The 16,334-nt window shown below is 46.1% G+C and overlaps 1 long non-coding RNA gene across 2 annotated transcripts in view; it reads left to right on the top strand.

Annotated features, from left to right (window-relative positions):
* LOC129504765 (uncharacterized) overlaps positions 1 to 10,897 on the top strand; it is a 32,627-nt gene extending 21,730 nt beyond the window's left edge. The window contains exons 3-4 of one of the 2 annotated variants that reach the window (XR_008663419.1): positions 2,703 to 2,765; positions 10,770 to 10,897. This is a non-coding gene — a long non-coding RNA (uncharacterized LOC129504765). Of the gene's footprint in view, positions 1 to 2,702; positions 2,777 to 10,769 lie in introns of both variants that reach the window. The other variant, XR_008663420.1, reaches the window with a different exon arrangement.
* The last annotated feature ends 5,437 nt before the right edge of the window (positions 10,898 to 16,334 follow it).

Here is a 16,334-nt window from a genome sequence, read left to right as displayed (position 1 = left end):
AAAAAAAAAAAAGAAAGAAAAGAGGGATCATGAATTTAAAGAGATTATTGGCATGTTGCCCAACAAACAGGTAAAATTCCTTTGTGTTTTGTCTTCCACTCAAACACCCGCCATCCCTCTCTTCCCCCCCTTGCCCCGCCCAGCAGTATTTCCATTTGTGCATTCAATTACCAAACACCATTTTAATATATATTGTATTCCAGGCACTGTTCTAAGAATATAGCTGCTTCCAGGGACGCCTGGGTGGCTCAGCGGTTGAGTATCTGCCTTTGGCCCAGGGCATGATCCTGGGGTCCTGGGATCGAGTCCCACATCAGGCTCCCTGTGAGGAGCCTGCTTCTCTCTCTGCCTATGTCTCTGCCTTTCTCTCTGTGTCTCTCATGAATAAATAAATAAAATCTTTAAAAAAAGAAAAAAAGAATATAGCTGCTTCCAGAAAACAGACACAGCCCCTCCCAGCCCACCCAGAGGAGCTTCGGGCCAGCTTCCTGCTGCCCTCTGGTGGCGCTTCCTGGGGCTCATGGCCTTCTGCAGGGCTTGCCGCCCCCCATTTGGCATCTCCTCCGTCTTGGGTGGGTAGGTCCCAGGGATATGTGCCCCCAGAATATACTGGCTTTTCCTGGACCCTATGGCTCAAAGCTGGGATCTGTGTGATCATAAGTCTGAGCCAGAATGTCCCTAAAGGCCACTGTCTTAAAAGAGGCAAAGCTGCGTGGGCTGGCAGCCTTCCTACCCTGTCTGTACGCGGTGCGGTGGACGGGATGAGGGTACTCAGGTCGAAATGTCTGTAATAGAATTTTTTTTTAAAGATTTTCTCCATTCATTCATGAGAGACACACACAAGAGAGAGGCAGAGACACAGGCAGAGAGAGAAGCAGGCTCCATGCAGGGAGCCCGATGTGGGACCCAATCCCGGGACTCCAGGATCACACCCTGGGCCAAAGGCGGGTGCTAAACCACTGAGCCACCCAGGGATCCCCTGTAATAGAATTTTTTTATTCTTTCTTTTACTCTTTTTTTCTTTTTGGCCAAAGGCAATTTATATTCCTTCAGAAACATCAGAAAATAGAGACATAAGAAAGATTTAATTTCACCTCGAGACCATTTCTGCTCCTACCTGGAGCAGGAACAGAGGGGAGGGGGTACTAGGCCAGGAGCCAGGACACTGGATGCTGGTCCTCACTGTCCCCTCACTGCGTGACCCTGGCAAGCCCCTTCCTTCTTGAAGCCTCAATGTATCACACACAAAAAAATGAGCACCCCAATGAAGTGCCCCATCTGGTTTTCCTCCTCTGAGACTCTTAAGTCAGTGGTCCCAAGCAGGACCCCACATCCATTAGACTCTTAAGCTGTTCCAACTTTCAATCACTACAAATATTGAAAAGCAGAAAAGTAGGCTAAAGCAAATTATGAATAGTTAGGGGAGAAAACTCTGAAAAGTTCTGAAAATGGACAAAAATGCTTAAAAAACTCTTGGCTAAAAATTGCCCTATGAAGCATGAAAATAGCTGACACTATAGGGAAAAAAAATAACCTGAGCAAATGGGATATTTATTTTCAATCAAACCAGTGTTTCAGTCAAACTGTTGAATTATGAGAATGCTTTCAGAAAAAGTGCTTTCAGGCCAATCATACATCTTTGTGAGGCAGCCAGCAAGAGCTCCCGCCCAGCGCCCCTGTGAGCCCGGAAGAAGTGGGGGTGCCCCCCGGGGAAATAAGCGTCAGGCAGTGTGCAGGCGTGCAGCATGCATGGACCAGCAAGCATTTTCTGGTTCTCCTCTTGCCGGGCTCTGAGCCTGGGCTATGTGGCGACGGGGACAGCCGTGCCCTCCTCTCCCCACAGGGGCTCCCCGCCAGTGAACAGGACAGACACGTCCACGTGTAATTCCCGTCGGTGAGATGAGGCGAGAACGGGAAGTCGTGGCAGGTGGAGAAAAGCCACTGCCCTGTCCCCCCGCAGCCAGGAAGCTGGGGACGCTCAGCCCATGCCCCTCTCAGTAAGCTGTCCGGTTCTTTTTGCCATGAAACACAGGATCCCAATGTTCTGTGCCTCAAAACAACTATTTTATTTTGCTCGGGATTCTGTGGGTCAAGAAGTCAGAGGGCATGGCAGGAATGGCCCCGCTCTAAATGTCTGGGCCTCGGCTGGGGAGATCAGTGGCTGGGGTGACTGGGGGCCGGGGGCAGTCACCGGAGGAAGCCCCCCGGGTGCCCCAGGCCTAGTACTGCCCGATGCCTGGTTCACCCCCGCGCAGCGCTCCAGGGAGGCTGCAGCAGGCTCAGGCCCACGCAGGACTGTCCAGCAACAAGGCCCTCCCCGCGCCCACCGCACAGGTGCTGACGCCTCACTGCTCGGAACCCTATTAGTTACCAGGCCACAGGCCTGCCAGATTGATGGGGATGCCCTGACTGGAGAAAGTAAGGTTCCGAGGAGACAAGTGGGCAGGAGGTTTCACTGCGGCCGTCTTTGACACCGTAGGCCACACGCGGGGTAGGTCCAGGCACCCCATTTACTGCCCAGCGCGTGAGGGGGGCCCAGCTGGCAGTGGGGTGGAGGTAAGAGGGGGAAGAAGCTGGACTCCTCTCCGGGGGCTGACCATGGCTTCATTTCTACTCCTCCCTGAGGACCCTACTCTCAGGCCCAGAGCTTGCTTCTGAGCTTCCCATCTGTATGTCACCTCCCCACCTACTTTACCTTTCAGAGCCTTAGCGTGTCCTTGTCGACAGCGGTGGCGCTGATACTCTCCACCTCGTGCCTAACACATGTAAGTGCCCGGTAAGTGGTGGTTATTATTTGGCATCTTTTTTTTTTTTTTTTAAAGATTTTATTTACTTACTTGAGAGAGTGAGCAAGCAAGAGAGCACAAGCAGGGGGAGGAGCAGAGGGAGAGGGGAAGCAGACTCACAGGGCTCGATCCTGGGACTCCAGGATCATGACCCAAGCCACACTGACTGAGCCACGCAGGCACCCTTCTGTGTGGATATCTTAAAGACGGTTCAAACCCAGCATCTCCAACACTGAACTCATAACGTACTGCCCCTGCCTGCCCCTTCCTCAGTGTCCCCCACCTGCCGGAATGGACCGCCATCCCTCCTCTTGCCCATGTCCGAGACCTGGCAGTCACCTTTCCTATCTCTCTCTCTCTCTCTCTCTCTCTCTCTCCTTCTCCATAAGCAACCCAATCCCAAGTCTTGACAAATTTACTTTCTAGATGTTTCTCTTACTTTTCAACTCTTCTCCATCTCTACCCTAACCCCTAGTCCCAGCTTATAGTCAACTCTCCTTTGGACTCTGGCCTCCTTACTGGTCTGGTCTTACAAATTCACTAGGCCCTTCTATCCACCCACTTCCATCCTTCACACAGCAAGCTGACAGAGTATTTTCAAAATGCAAAGCTGATCACATCACTCCCTCCGATGAAAACCCTCTATCCCTGTTGCTTTGAAGCAAAGGCAGATCTTTCAAAATGCCTACAAGGGCCTGCCTCCCTCCCTCCTGTTGGCCCCACTCGGCCTCCCCAACGCTTACTGTGCTCCCTTCTGTCCGAAGGCCTTTATATTCCTGCGCCAGCAATGCCCACACCCCCTCCTCCTTTGCTCCTCCTTTCTGCAGATAACAGCTCAAGTGTCACCTCCTCAGAGAAGCCTTCATGGCCTACCTAGTGCCATTCACCCACCCAACCTTGGAGGCTCCTGTAGCACCAGGCAGTCTCCTTTGTAGTACTTGTTACAGATGCCATCTACATTTGTATAGTGATTATTTGAATATCTCTCTCTTGCCAAACCCCGAGGGCTCCATGAGGTTAGGGACCATGTCTGGTTTTGCTCATTCTTGTATCACGAGCCCTAAAACAGCACCTGACACACAGTTCAATATATATTTGTTGACTGGATGGATGAATGGATAGATGGATGGATGGATGGATGGATGGACAGACGGATAAGAGAGGGGAGGAGGGGGCCAGGACCATCGTAGGCATTTAGAGAACGTTGCTGAATGAAGGAATGGGCAGGTTGGGCAGAGCCCAGAAGATGACTCCCAATACACCTGATTTTCCAATCTTGGAAAGGAGGCACGAGGGCAGAAATAAATCTGCTAGGATGTAGGAAAAAGTGATTCCGTTAGGACTGGAAACACTCATCCTCCCTGCCCCAGGGCCTAGCTTTTGGAGGCGTTGGAGACTGGAATAGTTTTAGCTGCTTCCAGAACTTAGCATGCCTACCTGGTCAACCTCCTTCTTTTCCAGGTAAGACTCAACCAGGCAGTGAGACTTGGCCACCACTGGGAGTCAGTGCAGGGTTGGAGAAACAGGGCTTAGGCACTGACGGTGGGGGTGGGGGTGGGGTCCATCCTGAGGGAGTTATTCAGATTCTCCATCCCAGGCTCTTCACCCAGAGGTAGTAGGACCAGTGTCTCACCACCTGGATGGCTAATAGACCACAACCCAAAATCCCAGTTCGACTTCCTCAGCGACCTCCTGCCACAGATTCTGGATGCCTTCACACACCCACCCATGGGGACTATGACTCCCTCTCTAGCCCCCACCCGTTCTTCACCCCGCTTGCAAAGGTCAGAGAACTGCCCTTCCACCACGTAGAGAGTGTCACACCCCAGACTGCTTTGAGAAAGTAGGAAGAAATAAGCCCCGTTTCTAAATCTAATACCCAGTCTCTGTGGCCTCATATGGGTCATGTGACCTTGGGCAAGGGATTTTACATCCAGTTTACAGGAGGACACTGAGGCAAAGAGAATTTGAAAAATTTCTGCAGCACGAGGTTGCTGTAAAGCTCCAGTGAGATTATGGAGGCAAAGGGTTTCTAACCCATAATTCCCTGATCCTGAGTTCAAAGTGGTTAGTGCTCAGGGATGATTTGCATAAATGATGACACTTTACTTAAGAGTAGGGTTCGGAGGCCTGGATGGCTCAACGGTTGAGCGTTTGCCTTCAGCTCAGGGTGTGATCCTGGGTCCAGGGACTGAGTCCTGCACTGGGCTCCCTGTGAGGAGCCTGCTTCTCCCTCTGCCTGTGTCTCTGCCTCTCTCTGTGCGTCTCTCATGAATAAATAAATAAAATCTTAAAAAAAAAAAGAGTAGGGTTTGACAGTTTACAAAAACCATACCCTTTGAAATCTTGGTGAACTTGTTAATAACTGTATTATAGTAAGCTCTCGAATAATGTGCCGGGCCCTCCAGGAAATGTATGTGCTTCTCCAGCGATGGATTTCAGGCACTGCAACAGGTTAGCTGGAGAGATCTAGGGCAACGGGGAGGGGTTCTGTTCTAGTGACCTTCGAAGTGTACCTATCAGTCTTCCTTAGACCAGTCTTGGCCCCATCTTTGAACCTAAAGCCATGCTGGTGGGGTGTGAGGGCCAATGTGATGGCTCATGCTGAGAGGACCTCAGATCAGTTGAAACTGGAAGAGGAAATGCCAGCAGAGCAGGACCTCCTGGATGACACAGACTGCCCCCACACCTCCGCCCTAGATGCTGTCTGAATCCCAAGTTCCCCCAGTACGGAGGGCATACCAGTCTCAGCACATCTCCACACGGGCACCACGGAGGCAATCCAGCAGCCCCAGCCTGCAGCCTGCTGGTCAGCAGCCCCACGGCAGCCTCTCCCCTTTGATAACCTCCAGCTGGGCTTGCCCTCAGGCGCCCTGACTACCAGGACCCCAGCGCACAGACTCTTGCAGAAATTGCATCCTTCCGACTTTTCCAAGCTCCTCCTCTTCCACGTCCTTCCCCCTCAGCGCACTCCTGTGCAGGGGAGTTCCATGTGAGATCCAGTACACGAATGAGGAACTACCATCCAGCAGGAAAAGCCCAAACCTTTTACATGGTGGAGGAGTTCAAGGAGACTCTGAGTAACCTCCTGTGAAAAGCACTCCACGCAAGCTAAAACAGCTGCCAGGTCCTGTGGATTCTACTCAGATCCGTCTCCCCCCCGCCCCTGTCTGGGCAGGTCCTGTCTCTGCCCACCCAGCTGCCGTTCCCCGGCCCTCTTGGCCCTAACAGCCAGTGGCTCTAGGTAGGAGACCTACCTGGACCTGGGCCCTCCCCAGTTGACCTAACTCCTTTCCCGGACTTTACGAAGTTCCCCAATCAAAATAAAATGCTCGCTGGACCTTCACACTGCACACCCTCCACCTCCACACTCTGCTCATGCTGTTCCCTCTTCTTAGGAGGCTCTTTGCCTGCAGTGCACCCCCTCCCTGCTTGTCCTTCCTGATCCAGCTTAACTGTCATCTCCTCTGTGAAGCCCTCCGAATTCTATGATTTTTCCTTAACACTTTATCTCTCTTCTGAAGCTAAGTCCTGTCTTGCAAGGGCTGCACACTTCATGGATAATGTGCCCCACCCCACACTAGTGGGCAAGCCTGTCAGAGTGCAGGACCAGGCACGAGTGCCTCATCTTATGAGCATCTGGCATAGCACGGTACCCAGAGCAGGAGCTCAGTGATGTGTGTTGAATGAATTAGCAATGAAACCAGACCCTAGACTGCTGTTCACTACTGTATAGAAGAGGATTTGTCCCAGAAGTGCTGAGTAAATATCTGCTGAGTGAGCAAACTGCTTCTACAATCGTAGACCTCACAGAGACTTTTTATGCTGGACATACAAAAAGACACAGAAACTATAACAAAAGCCCCTTGAACCTAAACCTAGGGTTAAAAAAGAAAGCATTACAGACACAGGTGAAGATGTCTGTGTGGCCCTGCCCAATCCTGCTCAGTTCCTCCCGCTAGAGGGGTGCCGCTACCCTGATATGGGGACTGTCATTCCCCAGCTACTAGTACATACATCATTGTGTTTGTTTGTAGCCACACAACACATAGGAGTGTAAGCAGCACTACGACTGCAGGTGAGGCTGGGATGCTGGCAACAGCACTCGCTTACAGCTGAAAGGCAACTCCTATCCTTAGCTTGGGAGAATTTGAGTTTTTACTGATAGGTAACAAAATTAGGGAGAAACAATATAAAAGAGAACAGTGCCTAAGTTCACTTAGATGTCTGGAGATTTTAAAATTTGATTCCTTGGGGCATCTGGGTGGCTCAGTCAGTTAAGCATCCAACTCTTGATGTCAGCTCAGGTCTTCATCTCACGGTCGTGAGTTCAAGCCCCACATTAGGATCCACGTTAGGCATGGAGCCAACATAAAAAACTAAACAAAATTGGGGATCCCTGGGTGGCTCAGCGGTTTGGCGCCTGCCTTTGAGGCAGAGGCAGAGACACAGGCAGAGGGAGAAGCAGGCTCCATGCAGGGACCCCGACGTGGGACTCGATCCCGGGTCTCCAGGATCATGCCCTGGGCTGAAGGCAGTGCTAAACCGCTGAGCCACCCGGGCTGCCCCACGGGTCCTTTTTTTAAACCTACATATATGTTAGTTTATTTAAGTATCTCTATGTCCAACGTGGGGCTTGAACTCATGACCCCCATATGAAGAGCTGCATGCTCTACTGACTGAGCCAGCCAGGTGCCTTGAACATGGGTCTTTATTATTTGCACTCCTCATTAAAAAAAAACAAAAACTTGAAAAAAAGTATTGTAAAAGTCTATCACCAAGATATAGTGATGGAACACTAGACATCCTAATGATCTTGGTTTGAGTTACCTTTTCTGAACCTCAATTTCTGCATCATTTTCTTTTTTTAAGAAGCTCCACACCCAGTGCAAAGCCCACCGTACGGCTTGCACTCACAACCCTGAGATCAAGACCTGAACTGAGACCAAGTGTCAGGCTACCAACAGACTGAGTCACCTAGGCGCCCCTCCCTCCCCATCTTTAAAATAGGACATACATGTTTGAATTCATTCCAAGTCTCCTTCCAAGGATATCTGGAGTTAACTTTTGGGAAGTTGTGAAAATCAAAGAAATAATAAATGTCAAAGTACATTTAAATTACACAAAGCTGCTGGTTATATGGTAGCATTTACACCAGCAACAGCACAATATACGCCACCTAGTAGCGAAGAAGAGTAACTGCATCGGGATACAATTCACTATACAGTACAGTGGGCATCACAATTCAAATTCTTGCAAGGACGACTGGGTATTTGAGCAAAGTCTCCTAACATAAATGACAAACAAGCATCAAAGGAGCTCAGCAAAACCAGACAATGTAGAGGCAGAAAGAGCTAAGATGAGAAGACAGCTATGAAACAACAGTTTTCTATTAAAAAAAAAAAATAGGGGATCCCTGCCTGGGTGGCTCAGCAGTTTAGTGTCTGCCTTCGGCCCAGGGCGTGATCCTGGAGACCCGGGATCCAGTCCCACATCGGGCTCCCGGTGCATGGAGCCTGCTTCTCCCTCTGCCTGTGTCTCTGCCCAACCCCCTTTCTGTGTCTCTCATGAATAAATAAATCAAATCTTTAAAAAAAAAAAATTAGAAGCGCCTGGGTGGTTCAGTCGGTTTAGCATCTACTCTCAGCTCAGGTCATGATCTCAGGTCCTGGGATGGAACTCCGCGTCCTCCCTGCTTCGTGGGAGCCACTGGTTCCCTCTCTCTTTGCCCCTCCTCCTGCTCTTGCGCTCTCTCATGTGCTGTCCCCTTCAAATAAATAAAAAAACCTTTAAAAAAATTAAAAGAACAAAAATGAGCTCTGAGCAGTGGCAAACTGGATCTGGTTCATAAGGGCTCACAAGAGCTGACTGTTAAATTTTCAGGAATTCTGCAAGCCAGTTAAACACAGGCATTATTTAAAAATAAAATAAATGAACTCAAAGGTAAATAAACTGTATTCAAAACAATAGTAATAAATACTCAAAACTCACCATTTCCTGATTGTTTTATAGTTTTACTATTATTCATGGTTTTTTTATTAAATTTATTTATTCATGAGAGGCACAGAGAGAGAGAGAGAGAGAAAGAAGCAGAGACACAGGCAGAGGGAGAAGCAGGCTCCATGCAGGGAGCCCACCGTGGGACTCGATCCCAGGTCTCCAGGATCATGCTCTGGGCTGAAGGCAGCGCTCAACCCCTGAGCCACTGGGGCTGCCCTATTCATGGTTTTGAAATCAGTATAGGGGAAATCTTATATAATGGCTACTACTGAGCATCTCTTCCCAATACCACATCGTGACATCCTGCTGGTAGTTTGAAATAGGCCATAGTGGGAATTTTTACACCACAGAAATAGGTAAACACTACAAATCAGTGTTGTCATTTCCCTCACAAGAGTTAAACATTCACCAACATGCCAACACATAACACACATACATGTGTATAACATACACATGTGTACCCACAACATACATGTATGTACACACATATGTAAATACACATCCAACAATATACATAGAACAGTTACCAACATATCGCTGACTCTGGGAAATTTAAAATATGAAGGTAGAAATGAAACTCTAAGTAAAATTGGAAGATAAAGTTGAAACCTCCCAGAAAGCAGGAAAAGAGATGGACAAATAGTTAGTAAAAGATGAAAAAAATTAAAGCATCAGTCCAGAAAGTGTGAGCAAATAATGAGTTCCAGAAAAAGAACACGGAAAATAGTGTGAAACATTAAAGGAATAAATAACTCAAGAAAATCTCCCCAAACTGCAAGACAATTTTGAGACTAAAATAGCTTACTGAGTATCTCATGGAACAAATGAAAAAAAAAGGAAAACCCAAGGTATTATCACAAAACTGAGAAAACTAACCAATAAAGAGATGATCCTAAAAGCAAGTAAAAAAAGAAGAAAAAAAAAGGAAAACAAAACATAGGTTACTAACAAAGGAATGGGAGTCAGGATGACACCTGACTTTACAACCACAGATTTTTGTTTTTTAAAGATTTTATTTATTTATTCACAAGAGGCACAGGCAGAGGGAGAAGCAGGCTCCATGCAGGAAGCCCAACATGGAACTCGATCCCAGGACCCTGGGATCACACCCTGAGCCAAAGGCAGGCGCTAAACCGCTGAGCCACTCAGGCGTCCCCCAAGTCAAATTCTTTATTAGTCATCAGTGATGGTTGATAAAAGACTTTCCAAGATCTCCAAAACTTTTTTTCTACTCTTATGTGCATTCCTTTAACATTTATATACATTAGTATTGAGAATCTACTATGTACCAGACATTATTCTAAATGCTAGGGATACAGCAGTGAACAGACAAGGTCCTTGTTTGGATCTTATAATCTGAAAATATCAACATAACGTGTCAGGTAGTGATCCATCCTCTGAAGAACAGCAGGCCCGAAGGGAGGAGTGCTGGGTGGGAGGGGGCCCTCTTTTAGATAGGGCCTTTCAGGAAGGAAGGAACAAGCCACGTGGATAGCTGGGCTAAGAGCCTTCCGGGTAGAGGAATTAGAGGGGCAATGACTCTGGGAAGACTGTCTGTGGAACCAGGCCACCAGGACTGGAAAGGGTGGTAGGAGATGAACACAGGTAGCTGGACAAGGCCAATCACAGGGCCCTTTGTACTGGATGCTTTCCGCTTGTCCCTCCAGTCCCACTCTCCACCCTTCTCTGCTGCCTGGGAACCTGATGTTCAGGAACCATATCAACAGGCTCCCTTGACCTCTGGCTTCCTGTGAGGTTTGGCCAATGGAAGGCACCTGCAATAAATCAGAAGGCCGGAATCTTTACAGAGGGTCACAGCTTCTGTCAGGTGACCGTCCCCAGCTCTGCGTTCCCTTGCACTCTGCAGACTAGGGGTGGAAATGCCTAATGTCTCCCCACAGTTGCTAGCTCCAGGGAATCATAGGCAGTATGCCCTGTGGCTTCCCTAAACCCCACTCACATCTTTATTAAACGTTCCTTTAGGGACGCCTGGGTGACTCAGCAGTTAAGCGTCTGCCTTCAGCCCAGGGCGCGATCCTGGAGTCCAGCATCCAGTCCTGCATCAGGCTCCCTGCCTGGAGCCTGCTTCTCCCTCTGCCTGTGTCTCCGCCTCTCTCTCTGTCTCTCATAAATAAAATCTTAAAAAAATAATAAAATAAAACATTCCTTTAGAAGATTCTCTCCAAATTCCTCAGTGTGAGTATGACACCCATGTTTTCCACCAAGATCTTAACACTGCCTTAGAGGGCAAGAGAAGGATTTTAGATTTTATTCTGAGTGAGATGGGAAACCACTGCTATGGGACATCATGTGACTTAAAATTTCTTTTTTCTTTTTGGAGAGAGAGAGCATGCATATACCTGTAAAAGGGGTGGGGAAGAGGGAAGAATCTTAAGCAGACTCCGTGCTCAGTGTGAAGCCCAATGTAGGGCTCCAATCTCACAACCTTGAGATCATGACTGGAGTGGAAATCAAGAGTCAGACCCTTAACTGACTGAGCCACCCAGGCACCCCTACGATTCACATTTTAAAAATCACTCTTCAATGCTGGATATAGAAAAGATTTCAGTGGGGCTCACGGGTGGAAAGAGAACAGTTATGCAGCTTTTACAGTAGTAAGGGTAGAAAGCACTTCAGCTAGGGTGGTTGTAGTAAAGGTCATAAGTGCTTAAATGTGTGCATATGTTGTAAAGGTAGAGCTAAGAGGTTTTGGTGATCAAGTACGTATGTGGCATTTAGAGAAGAAAAAAAAAAAAGTCAAGGACTTAGGATTTTGGTCCAAGGATGAGTTGCTATTTACTGAGATGGAGATGTCTGGGGAGAGAGCAGGTTTGGATTACCAAAATCAAGAGTTCTATTTGGAATTTTAAAAAATTAAAAAAAATTTTCTTAAAGCCTAGGTATTTATTAGAGATCTAGGTGGGGATATTTGATAGGCAGATGCACATGTAAGGCTGCAGTTCAGGGAAGGTCTGCACTGGAGGTATGAGTTTTAAAGTAGTAAACCCTAAGGTAGCATTTAAAGCCACAGACCAGATGAAATTACCTAGGAGTTGGTATAAACAAAGAAATCCAAGGATTGAGCCTTTTCTTTGGGAGCTACCAGACAATGTTTCACCAAAAGGAAGGAGGAACCAAGAGAGAGGAAGACATTATGTAGAAATAGAAATCTGACACTAGATCCCTGAACTGTAAGTCTCAAGAGTAATCTGTCTAGGGGCAGCCTTGGTGGCGCAGTGGTTTAGTGCCGCCTGCAGCCCAGGGTGTGATCCTGGAGGCCTGGGATCGAGTCCCATGTCGGGCCCCCTGCATGGGGCCTGCTTCTCCCTCTGCCTGTGTCTCTGCCTCTCTGTGTCTCTATGAATGAATAAATAAAATCTTTTTTTTTAATAAAATCTTTAAAAAAAAAAAAAGAGTAATCTGTCTAAATTGGAGCTAATGATACAGGTCCTGGGATTACCTCCAAGAAAAAAAAAAAAAAAACAAAGGAAGTAAACTGGATTGAACATACTGAAATTTAAAACATGGTTCAAAGTTTGGGGCTGAGGGATGACTGGGTGGCTCAGCGGCTGGGCGGCTGCGCGGCTGCCTTTGGATCTGGTTGTGATCCCAGGATCCGAGATCAAGTCCTGCATTGGCTCCTGCGAAGAGCCTGCTTCTCCCTCTGCCTCTCTCTTTCTGTGTCTCTCATGAATAAATAAATAAATCTTTAAAAAAAATTGGGGGGCTGAATTACAGATAGAAATACAGAACACTAAAGAGATGGAAAACAAGATAACTATTAACATGTTTTATGTAAATATATTTACATGAAATGTTAAATATAGAATGATACATATTATATATAAGCTTTTGTTATGCAAAAGCCACAGAAATGTAAACCTAAAATACGGTTTTAATAAAAAACAATTATATAATTACAAAGGTTCCAGGAGAAACAGTATAAAATAAAAATGCAAGAAATCCTTGTGTAAGAATGTTATTTAAACCAACTCCACTTTTTGAAGATTTATTTATTCATGAAAGACAGAGAGAGGCAGAGACACAGGCAGAGGGAGAAGCAGGCTCCGTGCACAGACCCTGACGCGGGACTCAATCCCGGGTCTCCAGGATCACATCCTGGGCCGAAGGCAGGTGCTAGACTGCTGAGCCACTGGGGCTGCCCACAACTCCACTTTTTAAGTGTGTATCCCAAAGAACTGAAAACAGGGATTCAAACAAGTGAATGTCCATAAATGTTTATTGCAGCACCATTTGAAATAACCAAAAGGTAGAAATCCAATCAAGTAAATGCGTAAATTATGCTTATATGCAGTGGGATATTATTTAGCTAAAAAGTACTGACATGCTACTCACATCATACTAAGTGAAAGCCAGACATAAAAGGTCACATATTACATGATTCCATTTATATGAACTATCCAGAATAGGTAAATCCATGGGAACAGAAAGCAGACTAGTGGTTGCCAGGGGCAAGGTGAGGAGGAGAGAATAAGGATCTGCCCCCCCCCCTTTTTTTTAAATATTTTACTTATTTGACAGACTGAGCAAGCAAGTAGGGGCAGAGGTAGGCAGAGGGAGAGAGAAACAGGCTCCCCCCAGAGCAGGGAGCCCGATGTGGGGCTCAATCCCAGGACCCAGGGATCATGACCTGAGCTAAAGGCTGATGCTTAAGCAACTGAGCCACCCAGGCTCCCCAGTAACTGCCTTGAGTATGGTTTTATTTTGGGGTGATAAAAACATTTTGGAACTAGACAAGGTGGTGGTTGTACAATATTTTTAAAAATGTATTGCCACTGAACTTTTCACTTTAAAATGATGAATTTTACATTGTGAATTTCACCTCAATTTAAACAAAAAAAGGAATGTTAAACAAGAAGGCATAATGTAGGTCAGAAAAACAGCTAGGGGTTTAAAGTGGTTGCCCTAGGGGCACCTGGGTGGCTCAGTGGTTGAGCTGCTGCCTTTGGTTCAGGGCATGACCCCGGGGGCCTGGAATCAAGTGAGGCATTGGGCTCCCCACAGGGAGCCTGCTCCTCCCTCTGCCTTGTGTCTCTGCCTCTCTCACAAATAAATAAAATCTTTAAAAAAAAGTCTGCCCTAGACTTCAGACTGTGAAAGGGGAGAGACTATTTTTAGCTGTCTTGTAAAATGATACTTCTAAAACCACATATATGCATAAATCTATGGGGCTCAACCTGAGAACCCTGAGATCAAGGGTTGCATGCTTTGCCGACTGAGCCAGCCAAGCATCACAAAGATGAGTTTTAAATTAAGAGAACAGTTGTTGAAGGAAACCTTCAAACCCTAGCTGTTCACATATGGGTAGATTTGGACAAATAACATGCGTATGCTGATTCCAACTGTGTCAGAAAAAATGTTACAAAGAAAAAGCATATGGAAACTTTTGTTTATGAAGAAAGAATAAATGTCTAAGTGTAAAAGACAGATGAAGACCATATTAAACAGAAGGGGAAGCAGAAAAAAATAGACTGATCCATTTTTTTAAAAAACATAGAAAAATCATTAGGGACAGCATCAATAAAATTCTTAAAACTTCTAAATAAGATGAAAAGACAAAAAAATGGGAAAAATATTTGTAACATGATAAAGGGTTAAGATGTTCCAAGAAAAACTGGTATAAGCCATGAACAGGCAGCTCACAAAAAGGAAACATAAGACACTCTTTACTCAAATAAGTAAAACAATAAAAATAAAAACAGTATCATTCTCTTAAAACCAATTTTGAAAAGATGTGAAGAAATGACATTCTCATGTACTTCTTGCTAACTTTATACTGTTGAAATGCCATTTTTCACAATATAAATACAAAAATATAAAAGAGATGTGCCAAAGTTCCCACTCCTCTGAGTTTATCTCCAGACAACTACAAGGCAAAGTACAGTTGGTGACACCTGTAATACCAAAACCTGGACAGAACCAGTAAATAACAGAATGACATATGTAGTATGATGCCCACATACAAAAAATGTCTTTGTGAATATCCCAACGGGTAGTTACCTGGAGGGAGGTTCACCAAAGTTGCTTGCTAAAATGATTTAACTACCACCATGTATTAAGTACCTCATGTAATCCTCACAATAACTTAGATTCTTGAGATTTTACCCCCACAGCCTTTAAGTGACAGGGCTGTTGCTGAAAACCAAGTTGACCCCTCTCTCCCCACTACTTAAGGATTGGAAATGTTTTTAAATTTTATTTATTATCAAGCATACTAGTTTTTTAAGGTATTAAAAACCTCCTACATGTGGTCATATTCAATATTCACAGTAAGTTTCCTTGATGGCAAGGACCACAAATATGCAAGCCCCATGTTGGGGCTTGAACTCACAACCCTGAGATCAAACCTGAGGGGCTGGATCAGTTTAAGCAGCTGCTTTCAGCACAGGTCATGATCTCAAGGTCCCGGGACTGAGCCCCACACTGGATTCCCCCCTCCCACACTTTGGGCTCCCTGCTCAGCCAGGAAGTCTGCTTCTCCCTCTGCCAGTCCTCCTGCTCTCTCAAATAAAAATCTTAAAAAACATAACAACAAAAAAAAAAAACCTAGATAACGCTTTGAAACGGCAAATGCCCCACGAATTTTTTTTTTTTTTTAAAGATTTATTTATTCATTCAGAGAGAGCGAGAGAGAGGCAGAGACACAGGCAGAGGGAGAAGCAGGCTCCATGCAGGAAGCCCGATGTGGGACTCGATCCCAGGTCTCCAGGATCACACCCCGGGCTGCAGGCGGCGCTAAACCGCTGCACCACCGGGGCTGCCCCCCACGAACTATTGACTAGTTTTTGGTCCAGAACCATCAATACTGAACATTTGCCTAGCTACCTAGTGATTGCAAAAAACCATGCTGAGTTAGCTTATCTTACTTGTCCATTACCCTTAGAGATGTTTGTCCTATTATTAGTTTCTTGGTTTATGATAGCCACTTTTAAAACATGAATACAGGGACGCCTGGGTGGCTCAGTGGTTAAACGCATTGGCCTTTGGCTCAGGGCATGATCCTGGGGTGCTGCTATCGGTCCCACGCTGGGATCCTGCATGGGGCCTGCTTCTCCCTCTGCCTAGGTCTCTCATGAATAAATAAATGAAATCTTTAAAGACAAAAACACAGAGATTAAAAAAATCTAACCCCAGGTAAGGATTGAGTAGAATATGGAAACAGATGGTTTCCCACTGTTTGTGAGCTCATTAGGAAGGGGACTGAGTCAGCTTGTATACCCACAGTGCTGGGCAGGTGAAGATATGAAGTGCCCTAAGGAATAAGGTTAAGTCACTTGGTGTCTGTACACCAAGAGAAAAGCACTCAAAAGGCCATCAATGCTAGTTAATCCTGTTCTCTTAAAACAAGGGACTTTGCCTCATGGTGATTTCAAACACAACATTGATTATTGCTTAGGGTAATGCTTAAGTAAAAAGCTTATTAAATGTGTTTGTTCAACTGATACACTTAGAAAACAGGTAGTACATAAAAATAGCCTGTTTTTTTACTCAAGTCTGAAGGAATGTGTGGCTTTGTAAACCAGCTAG

Source organism: Nyctereutes procyonoides, unplaced genomic scaffold (assembly GCF_905146905.1).
Source record: "Nyctereutes procyonoides isolate TBG_1078 unplaced genomic scaffold, NYPRO_anot_genome, whole genome shotgun sequence".
Classification (NCBI taxonomy): domain Eukaryota; kingdom Metazoa; phylum Chordata; class Mammalia; order Carnivora; family Canidae; genus Nyctereutes; species Nyctereutes procyonoides.
The sequence above is the reverse complement of the archived record's forward strand: the minus strand, read 5'-3'. Positions and strand labels throughout refer to the sequence as shown.